Source organism: Nicotiana tabacum, chromosome 14 (genome assembly GCF_000715075.1).
Source record: "Nicotiana tabacum cultivar K326 chromosome 14, ASM71507v2, whole genome shotgun sequence".
Taxonomy (NCBI): Eukaryota; Viridiplantae; Streptophyta; class Magnoliopsida; order Solanales; family Solanaceae; genus Nicotiana; species Nicotiana tabacum.
The window spans coordinates 106,102,068-106,111,952 of record NC_134093.1 but is presented as its reverse complement, the minus strand read 5'-3'; the positions used below and the strand labels follow the sequence as shown (position 1 = coordinate 106,111,952).

The window sequence follows — 9,885 nt, the reverse complement described above, 5'->3', positions numbered from 1 at the left end:
TTTTATTACACGCCATACTTTGATATCATATGACTTTGAATATGTTTCCATGCACACTTTTCAATGAAAGAAATGTTGTCCATTGAAGTAAGGTGGTCTAACTTCTGAAGTTCCTTCTTGAAATAGTACTCCAACAATAGTGTTTGATCCAATGATCTTTACTTACTTTGATGTTAAGCAAATATTTTTTTTTGTGTGTGAGACTTGCTCTGATACTAATTGAAAGTACAAGAGGGGGGAGGGGATGAAGTGTAAAAAATCTTTTTAGTCGACTAACTTTGCTCGTAGTTGACTATCGTGATTCTGCAGACAATGGTTAGTATACCAAATAAAAGTAAAGGAACGTAATGAATATAAACAAGAGAGACAGAGGTTTTCCAGTTCCCTTGGGTCACAAGGGTTCTCTTAGATCTTCAATGGCAGTTACAATGAGAGTGGTTTTCTTACGTTTACCACTGACGAGTTACAACTGATTTTTTGACACAATCTTTCAATAACTTTCTTTTTCTCTCTATCTTTTGATGAACTAGTAAGCCTAGGAATACAATGTTTAGTAAGAAGTAGAAAGACTGCAAACTTTATGAAAGCTGTGTAGTCTTCCTCGTTCTTCCTCTTCTTCTTTAATAGTGCTTGATGAGGTTGCTTACTCTTCTTCCGAGATTCTGAAAAATCATTTATGATGTGATTTTCCTTTTGAGGTAGAGTTTTCTAAGAGTATGACCCAAAGGTAGCCTCTTGAATCTGTAGTGCGAAGTATAGCCAGATTCATCCTTGATAGATGGAGTCTCTTTTAATCTTCCTGATCATTGAGTTTGAAACTTCCATTGATTTTGCGCCTTTGATTGATTCCCTTACCTTCTTTGCTTTTATGAGAATCTTCCGTTAGTTTAGCCGATTTCCTTTTCCTTTTTGTATGCATGTGATATGCATGTGATAGATTTGAATGAGGTAGCCACTGGACTCCAAGTGTTTCTTTCGTCTCTGGTGCACTTTCCTTCTTTTCCTTTGATCGGTAGTCTTGTGCACATTGTAGATTCATTAGTGTAGTCTTTTTGTTTTAGTCATCATCAAATTCAGAACCTCACACTTAGTACAATTGGACAAGTATCACTAGGCTTTTAAAGAAAACAAGGGGAAAAAACATATTCAATTGTTCTTTTACGAGAGATTGACTTCTTTCTTCATAGTAACAGGAGTAATATATACTTGCACGGAGGTAGAATTTAGAATTTAAATTTGATAAATTTAATTTTTAAAGTTTTGCAGCTAAATCATTGGACTTATGAAATCATGAGTTCAAAATTTAACATTTATTAATATTTTAATAATTTTTCGCATGTAAATTCATATATATATATACACACCACACACTCTCTCTAATTGAAAATGATGGGTTTCATTGAACAAATGAAGGGTGAAGCTACAGTTACGTTTACGAGTTCGGCAGAGTTCATTATTTATTATGTATTTGTCCTAAAAATATTCACTTAATATGTATAAATAATTTATTTAGAACCTATTAACCTATCTTTTCTATAATTTAGGATCGATATACTTAAAATCCTAGCTCTGAAAGCATGGAGCATCCACCTCTAATGCATTGAAGTATATGAGGAAGTATATGAGGAAGAACAATGTCGTATTTTTCATTGTAAAGTCGTGTTAATATGTTTAGGCAGGGGCGTATCCGGCTTTATGGTATCAGGTTCACCTGAATCCAGTTTTTTACGCGGAGCATAATTTATGTGTAGAAATTTATTAAGATTACAACAAATAGTAGATATGAACTCATAACTTTAAAATCTAATGGGTTCAATGCAAAAATAATTAGAGATTGAACCCATAGAGTTTAAATCCTAGATCCGTCTATGTGTTTAGGTGTGTAGAAGAATTAAGTAAATTCGGTGTAATCCTTAGGGAAACATACTTTTCTTTTGGTACCTAATAAACAATTTTTCCGCAACAATATTGTAAATATCGTAAGCTAAAAATTTACTCCGTAGTAAGTTATTAGTTATATCACAAAATACTAAAGTGCCTATAGCTATAATTAAGTTTGATAGTTCTAGAGATGGACACACAATATACCGTTTCTTCCGACATTCATATCCTTTTTATTTTTGTTTTCTTCCTTTTTTTTATTTTGTTGTAAAAGATAAAATAATCATCATAAGGTATGCTGTTAATCAACTACTAAACCTTTCATTAAAAATGATAAAGTTAAACTTATCTTCCTTAGCAGCCTCAGTAGCATGATTCATTCGATCATTTTATAATAATTAACTCAATGATCATATGTCTTTTGAGTCCTATGACATTTGTCACTTTAAACCTTCTTCTTTTTCCTAATTGTTTTTTAAGTTAATTTTCTGATTATACCTCTCCCTCATATAATATCCAGAAACGTACTACTCTTCCTTTTAATTGTACTTTTACGTAATTTTTATGGCTATCGTTTTTACTTTATACTGCTATATTATAATATATTACGTCGTTAGTTTAATTTAGTCATTTTCAAAATAGTTACGAAGGTATAGAGATATTTTCCTAAAATATTGAATTTCTGTTTAGTTTTTTTATTTTGGGAAAACAGCATCTCATACAAACGGTACTATTTATACATGAGGTTTGAATTTATACCATTGAGATTTTCTCTTTCCAGTTATACTAGTATTTGTACCCGTACGATGTGCGGATAATATTGTGATCCTGCTAAATTTTATAAATTAAAAAATATTATATGATTAACTATTGGCAGAAACTTAAATATTATAATTTCATATATGGTCGATGATACAAACAAACAAAAATATAATACGATTCAAAAATAAATAATATTATATTAAATGATAATTAATAAAAATATATTTAGTAATATCTTAATTAAAATTACAAAAAAAATATATTCTATTATTATCTCAACTGAAGTACTTCTTACAACATCAACTTATATCAACCTAAAGTTACACAATTTATTATATTAACTATTTTAATGTTGAAAGACAAACTAATATGTACATACTTGATGATTTATATTCTCACTTTTGACATTTATCATATATAAAATAATTAGATCAGAATTTGCTCAACAATTTTAATGCCAATGCAATTTTAACTATACAATTAAAGTCAGTTTGCTTTTATAGATAATGCCCTTAACATTGAACTAAAAACATATTAATGGGATGCGCTATAGAAAAAACATTTTTTATTTTGGTTGGAAAGATAACTTGCATTAATTAAAACATATGCGTACAGAGGTGTTGATGCCTAGGCACCATATTACAAAGTAAAGTAGTACTAGAGGTAGCAACTAATTCAGAAGTTCAATTACAAATGGGTCGTGGAGGTTGTTCTACCAAACTAGGGTCCAAAAAAAGATTTCTTTCCACGGACGCAGCTTCCGATTACTGGACAAAAAGGGTACTTGTAACCATGTTTGCTGCCTCATTCCATGCTGTTGAAGGGACTGTTCTTTGTGTAGTTAGTCCTTGCTTATCTGCATGTAGTCGCTGTGAAACAAAAAGTGGTGGTGCTTCAAAAACTGTGGTAGCAGCTGAACTATCCATTTGGCTGCCATATTTTGCTAGTTGATCTGCAACACTATTTTATTCTCTGTATGTATGAAGAACTGTGGATCATGGAGTAGCTGGAGGAGGTGCCTGCAATCAGATAGTATGTTAGTGTATAACAGATGTTCTTTTGCCAATAAAGTGATTACCTCCTTAGCGTCTAGTTCGACTTCGATTGGCATTAGTTGAAGTTGTACAGCTATTATAAGCCCTTGAAGTAATGCTTGTAACTCAGCTGTTAGGCTATTAGAAGTAGGGATTGAATCCCGTTATCCAGTCGCCGCAGCTTTTACAAATGACACCCCCAATTCCCATGGAGTTAGTGTTTAATGGGTGAGCTCCGCCTGTGTTAAGTTTGTAGAAATTCGGTTTTGGTGGAATCCAGCTTAATGCAATGTGGATTTTGGTGGCCGTTTTACATTTCGACGCTACCAAGTATGAAAACTCGATAGCTTGATGCAACGTAAAAGTTGGCATGATTTGTAAATATTTATGGTCGAACAAGTTGCGATTTCGAGTGAGCCAAATGTTCCACAAGCTTAGTGGAAGATATGTAAGAGGGCTGATTTTATGGGGTATATTAGGAGGCTTGGAATGTATTAGTGGGTATAGCTAGTCTTTTGGAGACACCCAGTGCTGGAAGCTTTTTGTATATGTGTGAAGCCCCACTGAGTGCCAGTAAAGTAGAAAAATATGAGTAGTGGTTTCCTGTCCTGTATGGAAAAATTGGCAAACGTTACTTGGGATTATGCCAATGGAGTGAAGGAAGTGTTGTGTTGGTAGTCTATTGTGTTGTAGTATTCACATAAAACTTTTCACTTTTGGAGGTATTGGAAGTTTCCGAATCCAGCTCCAATTGTGAGAAGTTGAACGATTTAAAGTGTTGACTGGGGAAAGCTTTTGTTGATTAGCTTGGGCTATGGCACGATACATGAAGTTGACTGAAAAATGGCCCGTAGGAGTTATGCCCCAATTTGTGGATCTCTTTTTTAAATCAAGGGAAATTGGCAGTACTTGGTCATTTGACCTTAAATTTGGCACAAAATGACCCAACTCCCATTTTATTGCCAGCTTTAGTCATATTCTTCTACTGTTGGTAATTGTTTCCACCGTAAATGAGTTTGCTCTTTCCTTTTCATTTTCTTTTGTTTATTATGTGTATGTGTAGTTTTTAGGAGTTGATTATAGTTTAATTAAAGGGGACTAAAGGATTGGGCTAAGTGGTGTTGTTAGCGGGGGAAGTGCACAGTTAGCCACTAATTAGAGATGTCTTTACTCTTTAGCACTATTTAAAATGTATTTACTTTTAGCCAGTGCTTAATAATTTTTTACCCGCCCGGACGAAAATACCCCTGTGCTAGACATGGGTGATGTGTAAATATTAAGGACATGGTGTCCTTAACTTCATGAATGCTGTATAAATATTAAGGACAAAGTATCCTGTATTTGCACCTTTCGTTGTTAAACTTTAGGACATCATTTCCTTAACTTCATACGTGCAGTGTAAATGTTAAGGACATGGTGTCTTTAACTTCATGTGTAGAGTGTAAATGTTAAGGACATAATGTCCTTAACTTTATGAGTATTGTGTAAATATTAAGGATATGGTGTCCTTAACTTTATGAATACTGTATAAATATTAAGGACAAAGTGTCCTGTATTTGTACTTTCCGTTGTTAAACTTTAGGATATCATATCCTTAACTTCATATGTGCAATGTAAATATTGAGGACATGGCGTCCTTAACTTCATGTGTGCAGTGTAAATGTTAAGGACACCATGTCCTTAATATTTACACAGCACTCATGAAGAAAGGGTAAAAACTTCTTTTTGTATTAATTTTAATAGAGTAGCGACTATTTTTGCTCAGCATTAAAAATATTGGATAAAAACTAAATACCATATTAAAAGTGGCTATCCCACGCCATTTCTACATTGTTAGCCAAATTGGGCCAAATTTGGCCCCAAATTAGTGGCCCAAACGCGTCAAACCCGATCCATTTGTGGTTCTGATAAGCAAGGGAACAAAACGACGTTGTTTTGTTTAGTTGGGTGAGATTCAATCTCGTTCGTTCATCTCATTGCTTGAAATTTGACCCCATTTCCCCTTATTCTTTTCTCCTCCCTCTCTCTTCACACTCTCTCTTCTCTCTACCCCTCTCCGTCCACCGCCCACCTTCGCTGGCCGGAAATCGCCACCACCGGTCGGACGCCATCCAAACACCACAAATTTTGCATCACCGTGCTCTCCTCACTCTCCTCTTACCTATTCTACACCCCAAAACCTTCAAAACCCTCTCCAAATCCGTAGATGTAGCCTAGAACGAAACCCTAGACGCCGCTCACCATCCCCAAACTCCAAATTTTTTACACCCCGCTCTCCTCTTACTCTCCTCTACCTGATTTCATGACACAACATCACCAATCTCACCCCCAAAAAGCCGCACCACCACCGTCCAGCCACCCCCACTGCCGCGACCACCACAGCCCCACCACTAAACCTCTATTTTAGCCTAATTCCGAGCCAAGAACACTCGTTTCCTTTTGGTATAACACGGAGCTCATTGAATTTGGTGTCTACCGAAATGAAATAAGAGTTCCATCGTCGGCCAGCCGCTACTCGAGGTTCACGACATCGTCTCTTTGCTCTAATAAATGTCAAATTCCTTTGTTGGGTAAAATCCTAATCCCTTGTTCATCGGTTTTATGTTCTTCTTTGTTGACTGATTTTTAGATTTTTAGTTTAGTTTAAGTTCTTTTTTTTCTTAATTAGTGATTAGTCGTCTTTTGGTGATTCTAGAATTCTGTTGATGTTCATTCGTTTAGGCCATTGCTTCAATCCTTTCCCTCTTTTTCATAACTTCTGCTTTTCCCCATTTGAGTTTAGGTTTAGTTTGATTTCCAGTTTTTAATTAATTGTTAGTTTGTGTTAGATTCATTGACAATCGTCGATGATTAGTCGTTGTTCAATACTTTTCGAATCATGTATTAGTTTGTTTAGTCGTTTAGTCTATCATTATTTTTTCGTTTAGTAATCAGTTATATTAATCACTTAGATGTGAAATACATGTTTGTTGGCCTTAATGTTTGTTATGCCTCCGGACTTCAACTAAAATTTTGAAGTTCCGGACTATAACTGAAATCTCAAATCCGTCAATTCTAGCTTCTTTAATTTCTGATTTTGATGGTCCATAGGCTTAAAATTTAGATTCTGATAATCAACAATTCAGTTTGCTTATGTTAGTATATTTGGAGTTCGGCCATGATGTTTAGTCACTCTTTAGGCTTGAATCACGTATTGGATTGCAGTTTCGAGTTTGTCTTTCCTATTGTCATGTTTTAGTTTGAGTTAATAGTTTGTGTGTTTAAAGATTTAGTGTTAATCCTAATTAACTAGATTAAGTTTGAGGTAGTTGTTTAGTAGGTAGTTATATGTTTGAGTCTTGTTGATTCCTACTAGTTAACTCTTAACCGATCTTGTTCGAATTACTAGTTGTTTGAACTAGATTGAATCTGGTTTCTCTTTGTGGACTAGATAGCTTTAAATTTGGTTTGAGGGATTAAGAGGAAAGGGAAAGAAAAGGGGGTACTTGAGTGTAGGGCCTTTGTTTGGTTGCTTTTACCGTTGAGGACTATTTTGGAGTATAATACTCCAAAAGGATGTCCAGATTTGGTGAGGAAAAACTGTTCATTGGACAAATTTTTAGCTAAACAAAATTTGTCCCAAGAGTCCTTCTCTCCTATAAAGGAGGGTTCTTTCCACACACTCTGGGGGGCTTAGAATACACATCTCTACTCACTGAAAAAAGAACATAACTTTGAGAGAAAAATTTCGGTTGAAGCTTCCCTTAGTAAGCTGAAATTGTGAGCTTCGTGAGTGAGTCTTGGAGTGCATAATCTTTCAGAAAAATAGAAGAGTTTTAGAGTTTGATTCTGAGTTCCTTCTCTTGAAAAATCACTGGTTTTACTAAGATCTCTGGGCTTCTTTAACACTGTTAATTTCACTGATGTTCCTATTGTTGTTTCTAATGTCTTTGCTGCTGAAAATCTATTGTTGCACTACTGTATTTTATTATTCTGCAAATCAGGTAACTTTTAAATTTTTATATTGCAGATTCTTGATGAAAATAAAAAGGATTTGACCTTGGTTTGGCTGTTGAAACATGTTAGATCTGATTTCGTTTCAAGATGAATGTCATATTAGTGTTATTATTATGTAAATCTGTTAGAAGTTAGCTAAATTGTCAGTTCTTCTTTACATATGTGGTTGAAACTCTATTCTGCTAAGTCTATCTCGAACTGGGTAGTGTAAATTTTTCTTCGCATTTTTACTTTAGTAATTAAAGTTCATTTGTTAGTTCATGTTTCATGTTTGAGTTTAGGTTACATGGCCCTCTGTTTTGACTTCCTTATACAACTGATATGTTTGCATTTCTTCTTGTTAAGATTGGTAACAAAGTGTCAGTTATTATTAATTATTAAGATATAAAAGAAAGTTGCATGTTAGGGATACAAGTGTTAGATACAAAAATAAAGGGAATTGGGCTCCAAAATATCTACTATTTTGTTTCATTGGTCAAAAGTAGGCCATGAGTGGCTTTAATAATCACATACGTGCCTTTTCTTGCCTTGCTGTTTTAATCCAAAAGCTGCTAGAAAGCTTTTAGGTCCATCTTCTATCATCAATAATTACTATATCTTAACCTGTTCCAAAATCTTCATGCTAAGTTAGTCGAATAACCTTCTCTTAAAGTTTAACTAACAATTTAATAATTTAGTCACTAATAATTTAATTTAAGCGTTAGGCAAATTTTAGGCACGAATATAGATAACTCTCTTAAATAATTCGCTTATACTAATTTCATCTTTTGATTAATAAACACAATAATAAGAATAAGGTTGTTAATTGGTTCAATATCAATAATAACCATATATTGTCTGACTACCAATATCAAAAATTATACTAGTGCTCTCTAAGACGAGACACTCAGGGGTCGTTTGATAGGATCAATGTATTAGGAAAAATATCAACTCTCTATATAACAGTCTAGTTTATTTCGATATTTTTTAGTTTTTATACTTAATATTTGTTATACACCTATAACAACATTTGGTGTTTAAATAATATTTTGGCTGTTATAGACAAAAATTATTCAAAAATTAATTATTTTTTCTTTTTTAATGCTACATATAAAAAATAAAAAAATTATTCAAATTTAAAATCACAAAAGATATGCATATTTCACTAGTTAAATATTGAGAAAGCTAATACATTATTAATAAATTCTTAACTAAAAGTATAAAGATTTAAACTTTAATCCAGGCATTTTAAAGGTACCTAAAAAATAAAATTTTTCAAGATTGATGGAAGAAATTTGTAATTGTAGCTTGTTTCGTAGATTTCATTCTCTTACTAGCGATATAACGCTTAAAATGACGAAGATTCGTATCCAAATTTTTAGCAAAAGGTATCTAATAGTTTTCCCTTGAAGTCAATCTAAGAGCTTAACAGTTAAATTTTCTATCTAAATATTTTTTGAAATTTGTCCAATGAAAAAGATATCATGTGCACATCTTCAAATCTTATATCTTATGCAAGATAGAAATTTTGTTTAATGGAAAAGATTGTGTGCATATTTTTAGAATTATTTTTAGTAATCTTAACGATTCTATGGCTGTTATAGAGGGGTAATTTTACAAAGAGCGTTTTGCTATAAATATGGATGTTGCTATTATAGGTAAAAAGCCATTATAGAGAGATAAAATATAACTTAAAAAATCAGTTCTAAGGAAAACTTAACTTTCATAGTGAATGGTTGTTATATAAGGATATTGTTATAGAGAAATGTGACTGTATATGTATTAGTTTTGGTATTATTAATTTTTTGTTTGATAGTATTTTTCAAATCATGTATGATTAATAAATACTTGTATTAGTTATACACCATATTCGGTACTATTCTTATACATAGCAAATCATGGCATTAACAATACCATAGTTTTTAATACCTGAATAAGCATGTATAAAAACTGTCATTTCAAAACCTTTAATGCATCAAACCAAAGAGTCGATAAAAAATAATTACAGCATTACTAATACATCATATACAATACTATTCTTATATACCTACCAACCGACCCCTCAGTGATCTTATAGTCAGTACGTGTAAGGTGGTACATGTGGATATAATCAGAAGTAGATCCGGATTTTGAACTTTAAATATTCGAGTTCATGATTTTAACATAGTACACATTTGATTTACTGAATTTGAAGATACTATTTATACTTTGTGAGTTTCTTAACAAATACAAG

The 9,885-nt window shown here is 32.9% G+C and overlaps 1 long non-coding RNA gene across 1 annotated transcript; it reads left to right on the top strand.

The window, feature by feature from the left end:
- Positions 1–5,669: 5,669 nt before the first annotated feature.
- Positions 5,670–7,934, top strand: LOC107794906 (uncharacterized). Its single transcript, XR_001650004.2, has 2 exons — positions 5,670–6,247; positions 7,687–7,934. It is a non-coding gene; the product is annotated as an uncharacterized LOC107794906 (long non-coding RNA).
- Positions 7,935–9,885: the final 1,951 nt, after the last annotated feature.